This window comes from Euprymna scolopes, chromosome 7 (assembly GCF_053919585.1).
Source record: "Euprymna scolopes isolate OS-2025 chromosome 7, ASM5391958v1, whole genome shotgun sequence".
NCBI classification, from domain to species: Eukaryota; Metazoa; Mollusca; class Cephalopoda; order Sepiida; family Sepiolidae; genus Euprymna; species Euprymna scolopes.
Genome location: NC_136488.1, coordinates 12,034,812 through 12,055,626, shown reverse-complemented (window position 1 = coordinate 12,055,626; position 20,815 = coordinate 12,034,812).

Below are 20,815 nucleotides of genomic sequence, written 5' to 3'. Positions count from 1 at the left end.
GTCATTTACAGCCTTTGATGTGTTGCCGTAGATGGTCGTGTCATCAGCATAGATGTCAACGAATGATTTAAGTATGTGTTTAGGGAAGGTCATTGATGTAGATCAAGAAAAGAGTTGGGCCCATGATTGACCCTTGAGGGACTCCAGCATTAATACTGCAGGCCTCTGATTTTTGTCCATCGACCGCTACTCTTATGAGCCTATCGGAGAGAAATGATTTAATGATTGAGAAAACATTTCCAGTTATACCGTAGCTGGAAATCTTGTGACGTAGGCCCTTATGCCATACCTTGTCGAAGGCCTTTGATATGTCAAGAGCAATTGCCCTAGGAAGGAAGCCTTTGTCAAGAGATTCACTAATCCCGTGAGATATAACCGTCAGCACATCAGCACATCTCCGGTAGATCTTGCAGAACCGAAACCATATTGTGTGACACTAAGAAGATTGTTTTTGCTGAGGTGGTTGACTATTTCTCTATTAAATATGGATTCTTGCAACTTACTCATAACACATAGGAGACTTATTGGTCTGTACTGAGAGGGAGATGATTTATCACCTGAATTCTTAAATACAGGGAATACTGATGAGGTTTTCCAGGGAGTCGGAAAGCACTTCTCCTTAAGGCAACGCTTAAACAGTTTCGTAAGTATGGGAGCAAGTTTTGGTTGAAGCATTTTTAACACTATAATTGGGATTCCGTCAGGGCCAGTTGCTTTACTGGAATCAAGGTTTTTGATTAGCTTGGCGACCTCATGCACAGATATTTGTATGTTACCTAGCGTGTTCTGTGTTATAGGAGGAAATATGGGGAGTTGATGGCCTTCGTCGCATAGGGTAGAATTAGCTGCAAAGTGCTTGGCAAATAGTTTGGCCTTGTCTGATGCTGACGTGATGACCTCTGGTCCATTGATAATTGTTGGGATAGAACGCACACTTCTGTTCAGGATCCTATTTGTTATTTGCCCAAACTGGTGGGAACCAAGCCGCTGATCAGCTACTTTGGATTTAACAGACTGGGCATATAGTTCTCTTGCATTGTTATTACTCTTTTACAATGGTTGCTGGCGTTCCTGAAAGCAGCTTTAGTCTCAGTAGTATTTGTACTTACGTTGGTAGTTATGGAAAAAGTGATTTCTGTGCGCGATAGCAGCAGCACATTCTGGGGAGAACCATGACTGGCTGTTAGGTTTTTGTTGAAATTTTTTAGATTGTATGAATCGATCTATGCCTACAATAAACCATTCGGTCAGATATAACACTATAGAGGACACATACTTTTTAAACATGGAATGCAAAGGTAAATCAGATATGAATGTACGGAAACTGTCCCAGTTAGCCATAGTGTATCGGTATACAGTACGGTGGAGGGATACATCTGGGGACTTATTATATTTCATTTTTATATTAACTGATACGACGGAGTGGTCGGAGGATCCTAGAGGAGAATAAACGGAACATGAACATAGCTCAGGGGAAGTTGAGAGAAAAAGGTCTAAGAGGCTTGCATATTGACCGGGTGTATCGGGCACACGGGTGGGCTCTCGAACAATCTGAGTGAGGTCATAAGCAATGGCAAAATCATGACAAAACCTCCCCTCATCGTCTGTCTTATTTGAATGGGTTAGCCATTCCACGTTATGGACGTTGAAGTCACCACAGATGTTGATGTTAGCCGAGGGATGTGCAGACAGGATGTGGTCTATTTTCTCAGATATGCTCTTAAAGATAGTAACTCCGCTGTTATGGGGCCGATAGAGGGCAAATATAAATGCAGTGGTGTAAGCAAGTGCAACCCGGAACACAGATAGGGTAAATTAGGATCTTCTCTAGAGATATCCCTGCCACACGGGAAGCCATCTTTAATGTAGGCACATATTCCATGCCTATGGCGATCTTGGGTGTCAGATTTAGCTTTTAAGTTAGAGTATCCGTTAATTATGAACTCATCTAGAGAAGTGGTCGGCCCTATTCCAATTTCACTTAGAAAAATATGTCCGGTTTCGTCTTCTGTAATTGGGTTTCAACCTCTGGCAGGTTGGAACGTAGACCCCTGATGTTGGAGAAGGAGACCTGGTAGTAGGGGTCTATGTTGGAAGATGGTGTCCTAGGTTTATTCGAGTTTTTTTTCTGGAGATAATTCATGTTGAGGTTTTGCGATTTGTGGAACAGGTCGGTAGACTTGGTTAGAGCAGTACAGAGAGGGAAAGTAAGAGAGAAAAAGACAGGAATTTTTTTTGTAGCACATGAAAAGGTAAAGCCATAACAATTACCCACTAGTATGGCATCGAGAGGCCCCACCAGAGACTACTGCATGGTCCAGAATCCATTCATCAAATGGCAATACAGCAGTCCCAGTACTTTGCGCCTGCTAATAGGACAGCCTCTTTAGTTGTTAATCCAAGGTTCGGGTCCCTGACTATCAGGCGGATAACGTCAGCCCAGACAAAACGTTTATCTCCAGCACCCTTAATAGTGACATCGTTACAAGGATAGACATAGTGATAGAAAATTTTCGACATCTCAGAATACTGTTCACCAAGTACTACCGACCTTTAAAGCAGCTTTTTTTTTCACCTTTTGTCAGAAAAATCACTCATTTGAATGAGGACTGAGGGACAAAAAAGGAGAAGCGAGAATTACTGGAGCTGCCGATAACACATCCACTGTATTATCTACTCTCCATTAAAAAGGGGGAGGAGGGGAATTGGTACAAGTGACTTATTAATATCTAAGTAGTAAAGTCCGGTGCTAAATTATCAATTCAGGACACTTTTGATGCTAATCTCCCCTCCCATATTAATGGGTGGAAGTATTTTATCAATTTGTAAAGTCGGCTTAATATTAATTTACATTTCAGTTTAGATAATTATTCAAGGTTTTAATTTAGGAGATTCGTTTTCATAGGTGACTTTTAATTTGCTAATATCGCTGTATTATATGTCGACTATAATTGAAAATAAGACTAAGTATATAATATAATTGAAAATAAGACTAACTATAGATGTTAAGGGGTCATAATAGGGGTCAAAGTTCAAAAAATTGACCGCTTTTTTTTTTGCCCAACATACACCTCCAAATACCTGGGCAACGCCGGGCTGATATACTAGTATATATATATATATATATATATATATATATATATATATATATATATATATATATATATATAAGTGAAAGTGTCTGTCTGTCTGTGTTTGTGTGTGTACATTTCCCTACGCGAATTTTAGTCTACAGACTCGAAAATTGATATACAGGGTACTGAGATTTGGAAAAATCGATGTGATCGATTTTCGGCCAGAAATTATGCGATTAAGGGGTCAAATTTCAACGATTTAACCTTTGAGAACTCTACCAAAATCCCCCGACAATTTGGTGTCTAAATACTTGAAATTTTAGATATAGATTCCTAGGACATGGATTTAATAACTTGATTTGAGCCCAAAAGAATAAGTGTTAAGGGGTCATAACAGGGGTCAAAGTTTAAAAAATTGACCCTTTTTTATTTTGCTTTTTGTTTTTTCGCTCAGCATACACCGCCAAACACCCGGGCAACGCCGGGCACCAATGCCAGTATATCTATAAAAGTGAACATGTCTGTGTGTGCGTCAGCTGTCTGTTTGTCTGTGTACATTTCCTTACGCAATAACTCAATTTTTAGTCTAATGACTCGAAATTTGATATACAGAGTACTGAGATTTGGGATAATCGATGTGATCAGGTTTCGGCTAGCAATTTCGTTGTTAAGAGATCAAAGTTCAACGATTTGACATTTGAGAACTCTACCAAACTCCTCCGAAAATTTTGGGTGTAAACCCTTGAAATCTTAGATATAGGTTCCTCGGACATGGCTCTAACGTAATAACTTGATTTGAGCCCAAAACAATAAATTTTAAGGGGTCATAATAGGGGTCAAATTTTAAAAAATTGACCTTTTTTGTGTTTTTCTTTTTTGTTTTTTTTTGCACAGCATACACATCGAACACCCGAGAAACGCGGGGCACCCATGCTAGTATATATATATATATATATATATATATATATATATATATATATATATATATATATATATATATAAGTGAACGTGCCTGTGTGTGTGTCTGCATACATTTTCCTACGCAATAACTCTGTCAATTTTCAGTCTACAGACTTGAAATTTGATATACAGGGTACTGAGATTTGGGAAAATCTTTGTAATCCGCTTTCGGCCAGAAATTTTGCAGTTAAGGGGTCACAGTTCAACGATTTAATCTTTGAGAACTCTACCAAACTCCTCCGACAATTTTTGGTCTAAACACTTGAAATTTTAGATATAGCTTCCTTGGTCATGGATCTCACAATAACGTGATTTGAGCCCAAAACAATAAATGTTAAGGGGTCATAATAGGGGTCAAAGTTAAAAAAAAAATGACCGCTTTTTTTTTTTTGCTCAACATACACCTCCAAACACCCGGACAACGCCGGGCTAAAATGCTAGTACTTTATATATTTTCATCGGTTCATTTTTTATGCTTCGATATTACTATGTGTGATTCCTTCCACCTTATTTTGTGCCTTAAATTAAATTTTTTACATAATCACCTTCATTCTTAATACACTTTTGCCAGGAAGTTAATGATGAATCACTGCTTGTGACGCACGTCTTTGACTGGTATTGCTTTTTAGAGTTTACACCGTCAATATCTACTAAAAAGTAATAAAACTTTCAAGTAATAAATGCGTAAGTTCAGTCATCATATCAACGCAATTTACAATTCACTCTGATCCATTAGAGCGAAATAAAAATAGGAGACTTTGCTTTTGGAACGCCACTCGTATGCACACACACACACACACACACACACACATACATATATGTATATATATATATACATATATATATGTATATTAAAAATAATGCATTAATATGCATATTATAAATATTAATCATTATTTCTATACTTACAGACACTTACCTTTCATGCTTTCGCAATCACCAGTACAGGAAATAATAATTAACGTTGGGATTCGAATCCGGCTATAAAGTCACCTAGGACGTTACATCTCTCTTTCTCTCCCCCCCTCTCTCTCTCTCTCTCTCTCTTCATATATATATATATATATATATACATATATATATATGGGGGGGCGTGTAATTGTATTTGTGCGTATGTTTTGGACTAGTAACTGAAACGTGTCCATGCAGAATATTACGAAATTGAAGCAAATACAAAATAGTTGTAAATTGTTTTTCGTTCGTCACAAATTTGCCTCGTCTATTTATGTCGAGACATTTACAAAGTAGCCTTTGATTAATGCAACATTCCTTAGTTATTGCTTTCAACTATAAATATTTATTTACTGAGTAAGATAGCAGAGGCGTTGGCTGTAATTTGCTTAACAATATCTAATTATAACGAGAGATTTTAGTAAGGAAAACACCAGAAATGCTTATAAAATTAAAAACAATAAAAGGGTAAAACGAATGACAGCAGAAGAATTCTAAACGTATATATATATATATATATATATATATATATATATATATATATATATATATATATATATATATATAGAGAGAGAGAGAGAGAGAGAGAGACAGTGGAAATGGTAATTAATAAAACTGAAGAAAGTGCTCAATACTGTTGTAGAGCAAATATTTTTTATTACCGTATCGAAGAAGCTCCAGAAGGCCAAAAAAACGGCCGGGTAGCTGAAACAATAATGTAACTTAACAGAAAGATACGGTAATAAAAAATAAAATGTATATATATATATATATATATATATATATATATATATATATATATATATATATATATATATATATATTTGCAAATATTTTTATTGCCATAATCATCATCGTCATCATATCACACTACTTCATGAATTTCGTTTGCATTGGTTTCCTCGATTTTTTAGTCAGAAATATTTCTAGGAGGACATTGGGTACTTACGGAAAGGACTATGTGAAGATTTCCAACATCCTGTGAAGTGAAAGTGATTCTTGTGAAACGAAATTCATTCGAACTTAGAACATCCAAGTCGTCAATTTATCTCCTTAACCACTAGGCCATCGTCACCTATCTTTTAAGCAGTGAACATATTATAAACTAGAGTCATTAATCAACGTTTGTTTTAATATTTTTTCCTAAATACTTTCACAAAATGCATGACCAAATATAACTTAGAATTGAAACGAGGTTATTTTTATTATTGTTTATATACCGTAATTTTTAATTTAATATATCTCCCATTTATCTTAGATGAATTTGAAGATAGCTAAGCTAGACGGCAACTAAGATCTTGATATATAGAATTTTATTATTTTTATTATTTCAATTATTTGAACTACTGTTCTCATCTTGCAATGTTTCGACCGATATAATCTCCAACTTTCTTCGTGTTTATCTTGTCAAACTCAAGAATTTCTTTGTTGAACTCGGGGCTCTACAGAAATTTTAACAGAATAGTTTATTTAATTAATGGAGTAGCATGACTTAGTAGTAATTATTAGTAATTCGCAGTTGTATGCTTAGAATCGGCTGCGCTGAGGATTGAACCTTTAATTTCCAAGGAGCTGTCATTTAGAACTGAATTTTACAGTACGAAATGTTGAGAATAACACTCAATATATGAGAACACCATCCTGAATGGTACAGGCGTATTTTCGTTTTTACTTTATACTTGTGAATATAGACAATCTAATCTAATATGTTGATTTACTTAACTATAGTAAACATATCGTTAAATATTAATAAGTACTTCTGCATTTACGACTCGCTATTTCCACGAAGTTTCTCCAATGTGCTCAGCCGCTGACGGATATAATCGGAAACGGATAATCGCGAAATCTTAAACTTCAATGAGAAAAATATGAAAACAAAAATGGAAAAACAATAAAAATAAATTAAACACAGGTTTCTAACTCAACAAAAACTCTAACTCTAAACCCTAATCTGTACTATTAAAATTAAGATTATATTTTTACTAATTTATAAAAAAAAAAAGTAGCTTTTATAGAATTTTATGGAATCGTATTAGCTAAAAACACAAACTGCGTTCGTTAAAAATTGAGACACGCTGGGCCGACATTTTCCGTTTATTTCCGTAAGCTGCTGAACGAACTAGAGCCAAATTCGTGGAAATCGCGGGTCAGTAAAATCAGAAGCATTAGTTAATTAAATATCTGCATGGTAAGAAAAAAAAATGTTTCAAAGAAAAAAGAGCGGAATAGATAATATATTCCCACGCTTGGTCACGGTGAGCATATACTTGAGAAAACATTAATTTATTTTTTTTTGAAGGACTGCATTCAAAACTGTAATGCACAACGTGCTGTTATGCAAACGATTATCCCAATTTCCAACAAGAGGAGACTGGCTGCGTAACAAATGCGATTTATTAGCCGAGTATAGTTCGAAAATGTCGACGTCGAAGGTCAGTTGCATGATTCATTCAATTCAGTTAAGGCATAGCCATTTATTTGGGTCAGTGTTTATTTTCGCGCTGATAACAGACAATGGCGCTTTTTTATGTTAACCCACTTTCTGGGTCGACGCGAGCAACGCTACTCGGTGTCAAGAAGAAAGATTATTTACTTTTTGGTATGTTCAGATAATAACTCAAGGAACAAGTACACGAATAATATAATATATGCATGTGTATCACACATGCACACATACAGACACATACTCATGCACATATAAAAATGTACATATATGTGTGTGCGTGTGTGTGATGTATTACATATCAGGATAAAATCTTACCGTCGGTTTCAAATAAAAACAAAAGTTGGTGGGATGAGAGGCTATGCTGATCTCTCTGTCAGCATTTGTTTACGTTTTATTTTTCAGGTAGAAAACATAATGTGATGTTTACAAAAGTTCGGTATAGAAGACCAATTACAGGTTCGATTTGTTTGGATTTGAAACCGGCGGCACCGATGTTGTTCTGATCTTCTGCAATACATATATAAATAAGAAAATAATAGTCTCTTATATTTTAAACAACACACACACATATATATATATGTGTGTGTGTGTGTGTGTGTGTGTTTAATTAACTGAAATCTTGGAATAATTTTAGATTACAGACTGTATAATACTGTAAAATCAAAGTTTGTATAAATTTTAGTACCAATATTTATCAGATAATCCCAATCGGATACAAAATCTCAATACACATGATAGGACAATAGTAATACATACATATATATATATATATATATATATATATATATATATATATATATATAAGCATATATATATATATATATACAAGTTAGAAAAGCATTTCATCCAAGGTATGAAAATTGTTAAACAAAATGTTTTTACTATAGGCTTTAAAAATAAAGGTACAAGATTCAATTTGAAATTTATTTATCTTCAAACTGCACTTTTATAAATTTTACAAAGTAAGGTATAAAAATTTAATTTAAATTGAATCAAAAAATTACCTTGAATTTATTTTATGTAATGTACATTCTGGTGCACTTAAAAATAATAATTGAAAATTTTATATCTATATCATTAATTGCTATATGGAAGATAATGTTATTAAATTGTAACAAAATGTACATTTTTAAAGCCTATAGTAAAAGCATTTTGCTTAACAATTTTCATGCCTTGGATGAAATTTTTTTCTAACTTGTATCTTATCTTTTTAAGATTATATTTTAAAACTCTTCTGCTCTCTATTTCAGTTTGTATTTCTCCTCACACCACAACTCATTTTTGCAACCCCCTTTTTGTATTATTACAGGTCTGAATATTCTCTCTGTTTCAGTTTGCATTTCTCCTCACACCACAACTTATTTTTGCAGCCCCCTCTTTGTATTATTACAAGTGTGAATATTCTCTTTGTTCTAGTTTGTATTTCTCCTCACACCACAACTCATTTTTTGCAACTCCCTCTTTAAATACAGATCTGAATAATGACAAAATGTGAATGTTTTTAACGAAAATTTAAAATAACTTTTTAGATTAAATTTTTTAAACTTCTTTCAGAATAGAAAATCTTTAAAATTTAATAACGAACATATTTCATATAGGTTTCATTAACAAATATTCAGTACATAAGAGAAAAATAGAGATGAAAATTTCAAAAGGGCTGTATAACTGGTTACGGTCAATAGTAGTCCTCGCCAGCGAACGTCTTTGTTATTGTTATTCTATTATTATTATTATTATTATTATTATTATTATTATTATTTAAAACATCTTGTGTCCTGCTCTTTCGCGCGAGGACTAATATGTATATATATATATATGTATATATATATATTTCATGATTTACTTGAGGGTACAAAACTTTATTAAGGCAATCATGAAGGGAAGACGTGTTCCTTCGGAATTCATTTTATATTAAAAAAAAGACCGAGGAGAAAAGAAAAATGGATAGCGACTAAAAATAAAAATTGGAAAATAGAGGAGAAAAAAATCAAAGCGAGTCAATTGACATGTTTCGTCCTCACTCATCAAAATTGAAATCGAGGGATTTATTTTTTAGTAATTTATTTTCCTTAATGATAAAATCTAAAAAGAGACGGGAGCAACAGCAATCGTATGAGGATCAGCCTCTAAAATCCATCCCCATTTAGTCGCTATCCACTTTCCTTTTCTCCTCAGTCTTCCGAAGGAATACGTCTTCCCTTCATGATTGCCTTAATATATATATATATATATATATATATATATATATATATATATATATATATATATATATGAGAGCAAATAGTTAATAAACATGCTAAAAAGACTTTGAAAAAGAGTTAAAAAACATATTTAATTTGAAAATGAAACATTAAATAAGTGGATAGTCATTAATCCGCGCAATTTCGAAGAATTACTTTCCTTATCATCAGTAGGATTTAGCAAAATGCGGGATCGGATTACTTGGTAGCCAAAAGTGAAGCCGAGGGAATAGGTAAAAGAGAAAAGTGATTTCACGTGAATGGATATATATATATATATATATATATATATATGATTTTTATATCAGAGATTTAGTTTTAACAGTATACAGTAATCTAACTAAACCAGGGATTATTATGTCTTATTTGTTTAGTACTGTTCTCATCTTATTTGCTATTCTCACAACTTTTCGACTGATGCAATCGTCAGGTTGCAAATGCTCTTATTGGTGAACGCGTGAAAAATGTATCGCTATTTAAAAAAAAAAAGGCATAGTCGTCAGAAGTTTAAATATATTGCATGATTATGAAAAAAAAAACAAAGTTGAGTCTTTTCAATGTTCGTGCTGATTAGTGTGTGTGCTTATTTCTGAATTTTTTAAATGGCCGTTGATGATTCGTAACGTTTAAATTGTTCGAACTAATGTTCTCCCATTCGTATTTACTTCTACGCACACACGCAAAAAAAAAAAACTATGGTGTGTTGGAAAAAGATCAGGAACCAATAAGAGTCATTTTCAAAAGGAGACACCTTACAAAAGTCAGGGTTACATCGGCCGAAACGTTGTGAGAATAACAGCCAAACTGAGGTTCAAGTTATCCAAAACAATACAAATAATACTTCAATCTGTATCTTTAAAATTCAGAAATATCATCAAAAATAAATAAACGGTACAGCAAAGTTGGTGTGTTTTTTTCTATTTCTAAAATTCTTAGTTTGTTTCCAGCCCTGCGGACTAAATAATTGCTATCAGTTATAGTTTCCGCGCTACAAATAGCACGAGGAACAAAGTTGCATAATTTATGGCATACTTTTTAAATTGAATTAAATTGGTCCACAACTCAGAATGGTTAAATGTACATTAAATGACTATATTGCAAGGGAATGTCAGTTCATGTCTTCACTGAGAAGTAAGTTTAAGAACTTTTATCAACGAAATTTTCAGCGCGCCAGATTGACAGTGTGTTATTCCACCGGGTGCATAAAAACTCGTCGGGATAGTAAGATGATAAAAGCCGGCAAATAATCTGGTCTAATTGCCATCAGATTACAGCGGATTAACGCTTGGTTAAAACAAAAGATGAGCCTAAAAAATCACTGGGCGTCAGGTAATCCGATTGATAAGCGTGTTCATTTCCGCTGGCAAATGATTTTAATTCAAATCCTGTCTCGTAATTTTTATCGATTATGTGATGGTCAATGATGAAATCAAACTGCAGATTTCTTCTGCCCCATTCTGGAGCAGTCGTCAAAATCGGGAAATGTTATTTTTTTACAACAATATCGATCACATTCAATGGATAGCTTTTCTATTTCTGTCTGTTTGCCTGTTCTCTTCGTTCTCTGTGTCTTTATCTGTCTGTCTGTCTCTCTTTCTCTCTCTCTCTCTCTCTCTCTCTCTCTATATATATATATATATATATATATATATATATATATTATAATAATAATAAATCCGTATGCCTGTCTGTTTGCATGCTTGTTTGTAAACAATGACGTACAAGCTATTATAATATATATATATATACATAAATATATATATATATATACTAGCATGGATACTTAGCGTTGCCAGGGTCGACATAAAGTGTCAGTTTTACTACACCTGCTATACTAAGAATATTGAGCAGTTGTTCATATGTTCATATGTAAACTCCATCGTTACCCTACAAAAGTATTAAAAATAAAAGAACGAATAAAAACACGAAAATGTAACCCCCCTCACTCAAAAAAAGGAAAAGTGCGTGACAAACTCTCCACAAGATATTTCGGCAGGAGGGATACGAAGAGAAGATATTCTCCGGATGTTGAGCACCTCTTTATCGCTATATACCAGTTTAAGCGAATTTCTTTTATGCTACCCCAGTCTAAAAATATTTACCCTTACCGTCTGTTGCAACTAAAACAAACTGTAAATTATTCAGTTTCAAAAATACCAAAGTAAATTTTATGTTAAATGATATACACGTTTTTTTGTTATGACTTATTGTGTTATTAAAAATGAAAAAAATTGCAGTTACGATGTCAAAAAATGTGAAGAAAAAGAATGGTAAAAAATGTAGAGGAAAGTTTTTTTTTTGTTTTGTTTTTTTTTGTTTTAGTGAAAAAATCGTAGTTGGATTAGAGTGTTTGTTTATTTTCAAATAAAAATCCACTGGACCTCAGCGTTAATTGCGAAATACCGGAAATTATTTTATTTAAACTAATTCCAAAAATGATGCTTTAACGTTTTTAGTTTGTATACCGTCAAAACAAAAACAAAAGCAAAAAAAAAAAACAAAGTTAGCGCCAAGGGGGAATATTCGAACATGTTTAAAAATATCGCTGTCGGTAAAAATAAATCAAATTAAATATGTTATCAATATAAATCAAATTTAAATAGAATACTTAAAACAATTTTCTCACTATAAACAATAACTAACATAGCGCGATTTAATAAAATTGATTTCCATTGATGTAAATGCAAATGATGTCACCTCTTAATCGTATATTTTGCAATAATCATACTATATATAGAAATGAATGAAATAATAAAGTAATGGACCTTTTGTATATATTAATCAAATTGTGAACAAACGCGGGAATACGAATATATATATATATATATATATAGTAAGTTATAAAATGTATATGGCGATTAAGCTACACTGAATATTCCGCGTTTCATCCGCTCTAGGATTCTTCAGGCTTATGCGCGAATTCTGTGGTTGTTTGCCGTTTTTATATGCGCATCTTCTATTAAAATTTTAGTTAGCGAATCAGCTTTCTAGTATCCACCGCGCCCTTCCTATAAGCCAATGAGAATGCATTTATCGGACAAAGGCCTATTTGACCTCTGGCTGACCTGTTCCTTTGTGTGTGCTCTATTTAGCCTGGATATTTAGCGTATTGGTCTGTTTTAAATCTAGGTTAGTGTTTATTGGCACATTGTTTATGCATATTGATAGTTATTTAATTTATTTATTTGTTTATTTTCTATTGTTTTTGTTAGTTTTAAAACTATTTTGTATCGCTGTCCTCGAGTAAATTTTATTTTGTGAACACAGTTGTTTGCTATTTCTCTTTTACAGTTTAATAGATGTTGGGGTTCTTTAAAGTACAGGATAGCAATTTTTTCATGAAGGCATAATCTACATGGGTTGTCTAGGTCCCTACAGTGGTAGCTTGTCTTATTATTTTCCATTCGACTACCGGCGAATATCCGCTTTCCTTTAGTTCCCAGTATTTATTCGCTAGTGTTGTTTTCATACGGTGTTTTTTATTGTTGAATGTACTTTTGTGGTCATAGTATCGAATTTTGAAATGTAAGGAAGTCATACCTACGTAATATTTCTTGTTATTCGGGTTTTCTTTTTTTTTTACATTTTCACCCCAAACAAGGCACATTGCCACTTTGGTGTAGGGGGCTACTATCAGGGGCAACAACTACTGGGGTACTATGTAGGGATTTGGGTAGCAAGATGTTGGTTCACGTTACACTTGAACTTCTGCCCGTCAGTACTGTTTGGGAAGCAGGGACCTGGAATGTAATTCCAAAGTCTAGCGGTTCTGGGGAAGAAGCTATTGGAGTAGAAAGATCTTTTACATCTAGGGATCTCTACAGTGTGGGGGTGGGATTTAGCAGCCTGTCGGGTTTCTCGAGGGTGCTCACATCGCGGGGACACAAATGATTGCAGTTCGTCAGAGCATTCACCACTAAAATACTTGTAGAACAGGCTGAGGGACGCAATCCTTCGTCGATGGGACAGAGGCTGAAGCTTAGATGCCAGTTCAGGGCCTATCAGATTGGCGACTCTCTTTTGAACCTTGTCAAGGAGCGAGAGACTAGTAGCAGATGCACCAGCCCAGATGTGACAGCAATACTCCATACATGGGCGAATGGTTGCCTTATAGAGGTACAGGATACTTTCGGGTGTTAGTAGTTGTCTAGCACGGTAGAGAGAGCCCACCTTCCTTGCAGCGGCCATGGCAATGCCTTCAATGTAATTGTTCCAACTCATGTTTCCTGTGAACGTTAGGCCGCGGAGTTTTAGAGATGTACTCTCAGATAAAGACTCGTTGGCCATTGCTATAGGTTGTTGAGAGGGTTTCTTGTAATTTTTGAATGAAACTAGTTTAGTCTTGGCGGCATTAAACGTGAGAAACCATTTTTGTCCCCATTCCACTACAGATTGGAGGTCTTCCTCTAGTGTTTCTGCCATTGCTTTAGAAATGTGTTCATTCGTCTTCCTGTCGTGCCTGGCATAGGGTGTAGTTTCATCAGCATATATACCCATCTCAGAGGCAACCCTGTCGGGGAGGTCATTTATGAATATCAGGAACAATAGAGGTCCAAAGATAGACCCCTGGGGCACTCCCGCATTTATATCATATTGTTTAGATGTACGACCGTCGAGGACAACATGGATTTTTCTCTTATTTAGAAGGACTTAATTATGTCAAGTATTCTACCAGTGATACCGTATGATCTAATTTTCCTGAGGACACCCTCATGCCATACCCTGCAAAAGCCTTAGATATATCTAGAGCTACCGCTCTGCCCTCTACCGGTTTGTCCAGTGAATGGTATATACGTTCAGAAATTACAGTTAGGATGTCTGCTGTGGAACGGGCTTGTCTAAATCCATATTGTTGATCAGTCAGAAGTTTAGTATCTATAAAGTGATGGACTAGAGCATAGTTAATTAAGGTCTCAAATATTTTGGCAAAAATGGGAGGAGGCTAATGGGGCGATAATTTGATGGGTCAGTCCTTTCGCCAGAATTCTTGAATACTGGTACAACAGAAGCAGTTTTCCAACAGCCTGGAAAGCAAGCTTCATTACGGCATTTGTTGTAGAGCTTGGAGAGAACTGGAGCTACTTCGGCTGAGCATTTTTTTTAATAGCACAGCTGGGATGAGATCAGGTCCACATGCTTTTTTGCGAAAGAAAACCCAAAAGAATAAATTTTAAGGGGTCATAAAAGGGGTCAAAGTTAAAAAAAAAATTGACCTTTTTTTTTGGCTCATAATACACCTCCAAACACCCGGGCAACGCCGGGCACCCATGCTAGGATATCTATCTGAGTGAACGTATCTGTGTGTCTGTCTGTCTGTGTGTCTGTGTGTGTAAATTTCCATACCCAATAACTATGTCAATTTTAATCCTACAGACTCGAAATTTGATATATAGTGTACTGAGATTTGGGAAAATCAATGTAATTGGTTTTCGGCCAGAAATTTTGCGAATAAGGGGTCAAATCTCATCGATGTGTCTTTTGAGAACTCTACCAAACTCCGCCGACAATTTTCGGTGTAAACACTTTAAATTTTTGATATAGGTTCCGTGGACATGGGTCTAACTTAATAACTTGATTTGAGCTCAAAACAATAAATTTTAAAGGGTCATAATTTTTTTTCTTGCTCAGCATACACCTCAAAACACCCGGGCAACGCCGGGGACCCATGCTAGTTTTCACTAAAATAAATTGTAAGAAATGATTGTAGTTCGAATACAGACAGTCGAGCTTGCAGAGTGATGCACTATAATTAAATAAAGTAGAAATCAATTCGTACAAGAATATATAATACGTTTACTTACAACTAGTTTGTATCTATAGCATCATTTCCAAAAGGTGGGTAAATATGGTGTAGTCGCATTTATTTGCGTTCGCCGCCCGGTGTGATAACCTTAAATTCCAATGTGCCCGTTTTCATAAAAACTGGGTCAAGTGTATCCACTGTGTTCGCCGAGCGAAATCTTGGTACACCTAACGAATCTGTTGACATAGAAACTTGTTAAGTTTTCTTCTAACAGATATTAGAAAATGTCATTAATGAATACATTTAAATTTATAAAACAATAGCTTACTTCTAGTGTTTATTATAGACGGAATTGTTTTAAAATACCTCCTCCAAAAACAGAAATAAAATAAAAACATCCTCGCCTCGTACATTGCTCCCAGAATTGTCTTTTTTAGTTATAAGATAAAAAAGAATATCTCCATATTTATTATTTATGATTTTAATAATTTAACAAGTAAGTAAATTTAATAAGTAGTGATTAAACACGCTTAAAATTCTATAAATCATATTGTTATGAAGCACAGTTTTAGGAGCAAGTGTTTATTGTTTTTTTTTTTAATTTTTGAAATGACACCGGTGTGTGGGTACTGTTATTATCATATGTAATTATTTTGTAATTGTATTTTAAACTGATATTCTAATTAGTAATAATATGGTCAAAATTTGTTTTGTCCATTCAAAACTCTGATTCGTAAGTATCTTTTACAACAAATATTCTTATGCTATAATTTTTGTTGCTATATAGGTGGCGGACTTCCCAATTACCACTTAGCATCCTCTTATTGTATGCATCCAAAGATTATATTGTATGTATTGGTTTCCCAGATTTTTCTAGTCAAAAGTCTTTCTGAAAAGATATCGACGACTTATAGGAAGGATTATATGAACGATGTCACTATCCCTAAGCGAAAGTGTTTTTTGTGTTTGTGAAACGAGGTATATTCGAACTTGGAACACCCAGGTTGTCAGTCCGTGTCTTTAACTACTTGGCCACCGTAACCTCCCACAATTATCACTGATTAAAGCGAAGAGAAATCAAGGTTAAATCCTCAGTTGAAAAACCGATCGATTTCGACACAGTTTATGCCATTGCGCCGCGATTATAATCGAGTGACACTAATTCGTATCTACTTATTGTAGTCACTAACAAACGAGGAAAGAAAATAAGAAAAGTTTAATTACGTGCATCTATCTTTGCAGTTCTATTCATTATTTAACAAAAGTGTAAACAAAACAGCAAACTCTTTGTTATTTTTATTTGTTATATTTATTCATACCAAACAAGGGACATAATCTCTAAGACGTAAGGCACTACGCTGAATTAGGGGTCAGATTTATTGTGGCGTGCTAATCGGGGAGTTCCTCATGGTGCTGTCTGTCCGATTTACATTTATAGTTCTTCGTGTTAGTACAGTCGGAGAGATAGAGGGCTAAGAGGAAATTCCAAAGATGAGCATCTCGAGAAAATGAGCTGTTTAAATAGAAAGATTTACGGCATCCGGGCATCTCTACAGTGAATGGCTGATATTTTATTGCTTGTCGGGTTAGTCAGAGGTATTTTCATTGACAGGGAACATGTATAGCAAGTTCGTCAGAGCACATTCATTTTAAGCATTTGTAAAACATGCAAAGGGGTGCAGCATTGTGTCGACGTGAAACAGTTTTATCATTTGTAGACAGTGAGGAACCTATTAGATTAGTGACTCTCTCTGGACTCTGTCTCCGATGGAAAACCCAGTCGTTGGTAAACCAGCGCAAATGTAGAAACAATACTCTACGCATGAGTGCATGGTGGCTTTATAGGTATAAACGATGGTGGTATGTGAGACATTTTTTTTTCTATTCTAGAGAGAAATCTTTTGCAGCAGACGTAGCAGTATCTTGTATCTTCCATACATTTTATCTGGGAAGTTTCAATGTAGGACTCTACGAAAAATGCAAGATATTTGCCATGGAAACCTGTTTTGTTTAGCAGTTACGTGTTTTAATCAGGTCAATATATTCCTATTTTCATGATAGTTTTTTGAGCTAGATTATTCGAACCTGATAGTCAAATGTCTATAAGATTTAACTATGAAAAGGATTCATTACATTTTAATGCGTATCCGTATTTTACATAAACATGTTGCCGTATGCGAGTTGACATTAAACAAACAACAAGGTTTATATGACTCATTATTTATTTCCTATTATCGTCTAGTAAGTTACGAAAAGTATTAAATCTTTTACAACTTAATGCAGTTCCCGCCGCGGTTCTATCGTATATGTAATATTATATCCGACCTTATATTACGAAATTATTACCTCGCGAATTTTGGCTTATGACAAAAAAAACTCACCGTTTGAAAACTTTGTGACCCCTTGTCGGCAATCTGTGCTGTGGATAACATATCATTAAACGTATCTGAGTAAATAAATTATTTGTAATTCTTATACTAGCAAACGTACTCACAAATATGTAACAAATAAGTGGATCAAGGAAGAATTCACTTCTTCAATTTTGGCAGACATATTCTTTTTTTTCTTATATTTCATTTGTTTAAACACATAATTTAGATGATTTTTAAACAAATAATATCTCAGATAAGACATCAGAAGATTGAAAATGCAGGCATATTTTGAGCAATTGAGTGTACAGTTTGTAAATATCTAAGTAAGTTTTAAGTAATATCTAAGTATCTAAGTAAATATCATTGGATATTGTTTTAGATTATCAAAAGATTAGAATATTATTTCATGAAAATCTAAAAAGTAGAAAATTTTATCTCGCTCTACTTGTACTTTATAGCGAGCGCATTTACATTCTACAGAGGGAACGCCATATTTAAAAGTTATTCTAAAGACTGTTTTAGAACCAGAATTAACTAACAACTTTATAGTAATTAATTGAGATAATCAAGCCAGCTAAGCCTTAGCTAAGAACACAGTATTTCACCAAAGATCTAAGCATATAGATATTAAATGTCACTTCATAAGAAATGAAGTAAAAAGAGGAATCCATTATTGTAAACTACATAACCTCAGAACAAATCACAGCCGATGTATTTGCAAAACCGGCGACAAAAATAAAATTGAAACCTAAACTTGTGGGAAGTGTAGTAATTGTCTGTATTTTTTTTTTTTTTTTTTTTTGAGATGAGGTGTTTTCATTGATTACGATTGTTGGACTGACTTCCTCATCTTGGTTTTTATCGTCACAACGTTTCGGCCGTTTTGCCCTCCGGCCTTCATCAGGTGTTTTGTATCGAACTGGGGAACCGGTCTCGAACCCAACCCTTTATTATTATTACGGGGGTACCGTGTTCGGACTCCAGCTAGGCTCTGTGACATAGTTGCTGATTCTCTGTTTTGAATGTTACTTTTACTGCCTTCGTCTAGGATTGAACTCAGCACCTTTGGGTAACTGTAAACTTTGATACAACGTCTAAAACCACTCGGCCATATGTCACTAGGACTTGTGGGAAGTGTACTTTGACTAATTTTTCACAAGCCCAGATATATATTTAAAAAACTTTCTGAGTAACACTCTATCCATTTTGTTTGTCTTAACACTTTTAACATACTAAATGCGTAGCAAAAGTTTAAACTTTTACTAAAATAAATCAATAAGAAAATTAAAATAATGAAACAAATCCGTTTTTTGAAAACATTTTCTTTGTATTTTTTACAAATACTTTTTTGCGTGCTTATTTTAAGGCGCGCATAAATATTATTCTAGGGTGCGCATATGATATTTATATATGTGTTCAATTCTTGTGAACTTTGGTTACATCAGCATGATTTGTTTTGATCCTATTTTATTTGTTTCGGGTTCGAACTCTGAACGCGAAATAATGATTGAGCTCATACATTTTTACATAAACATCCAACACGGCAACCGGAAGCATAGCTTCGTGAGACACTCTCGTGTCTTTTACAGGCGTTCTGATAAAGAGAGAAAGTAGAAAACGTTCACCGTTACATACATAAATATTATAACAATTGTCATCTCTTCTGACAGCTACTGTGAGGACACTTGTACTAAGTTACACAAAAAATCAGAGGTCTCATTTGGTATGTGCCTTTAACATGCTATTTTATCTCTATCGAAACATGAATGATTTAGATGCAAGAACCTGTTTCTTAGCAGCTAACCTACAACCTTTCAATCCGATATGATTGTGATCTTTTAGCCCAACAATCCTGGAACAAGGCTTTATCATGGTATCTTCGTTCCGTTCGCAGACTTATCTTCATTTTAATGCGATCATTTAGATTGAACAAGGTAAATATATAGCAACCACTCAAAATATATTTTGGTCAGATAATTGTTCACAAAACCAACCTTTACTAACAAGTAATCCGCATGCAAACTTATTCAGATTAGCAAATGTTATTTCTAAACATTTCTGTCTTTTCTTCCTAATATCACGGCTTATCTCATTTTGTCAATTTGTAGTTTCGCCTTTTCTTTTATTTGCTATTAAAATGACCTGCGTCAGAAACAAGATTCCCGGCATTGAGAATAGTGGTTACTATATAGAAAAAATAACTCCTGAAGAACAGAAAGTCTTCATTTTAATAGTACAACTCTTGTCTTCGTAGCTCTTCAACGTTTTGAGTAAAAGTGGAAGACATTACTTTTTCGAATGAGCCTTGTACGAATTAACACGCCCCACAAGCCCATGCACAATTGATGAAAATTGTGATGACTATGTAGAAAATAAATTCTGAAGCATAAAAGGTTACTCGTTTTTAATAGTATCACTCTCGTCTTCGTATCTCTTCAACTTTTTTAATCCAAAATAGGAGGTTTTATTTTTTGGAATAGGTGTCGTATGATAAAGCGCATCGCACGTCCACGCACAGCTACCGTTCTTTACTTTACTTTTGAAACGACCCTCGTAGTTTCCTCCCATGTAAAACATGTCAAACCTCAAATAGTAGTTCCACTTCCACACAACATCACATTGCGTACACATTACTGATTAACTCTTTACTTGGTCAGTAATGTTTCCACTGCTGGTAAGTAATTGTAAAGAGAAGAAAAAACAAGTCCTCTGTCATTCCCTCTGTACTTTATTTTTACTTCTACAAATTACATACAAAATATAATGTTATTTTTTCATCTCCGACAAGCTTATTTTGTTCGTTTTTATGATTATGTAAGTTATGCACATTTTCTCTGCGTTCTTTTCATAAGTGGCCGTGTCTTATTTCAGTATGGCCATTACTTGTAGTTCATCATGTTATATAAAGTATTGTTTCATCATGTTGTGTCATTGATTTTTACTTCCGTACATTGTCTTGGTCTATCATGAATGCAAACGTCTCCGTGAAGAAAGCTGCACATTGGTTTCACTGAATGTTGGTGGATTGT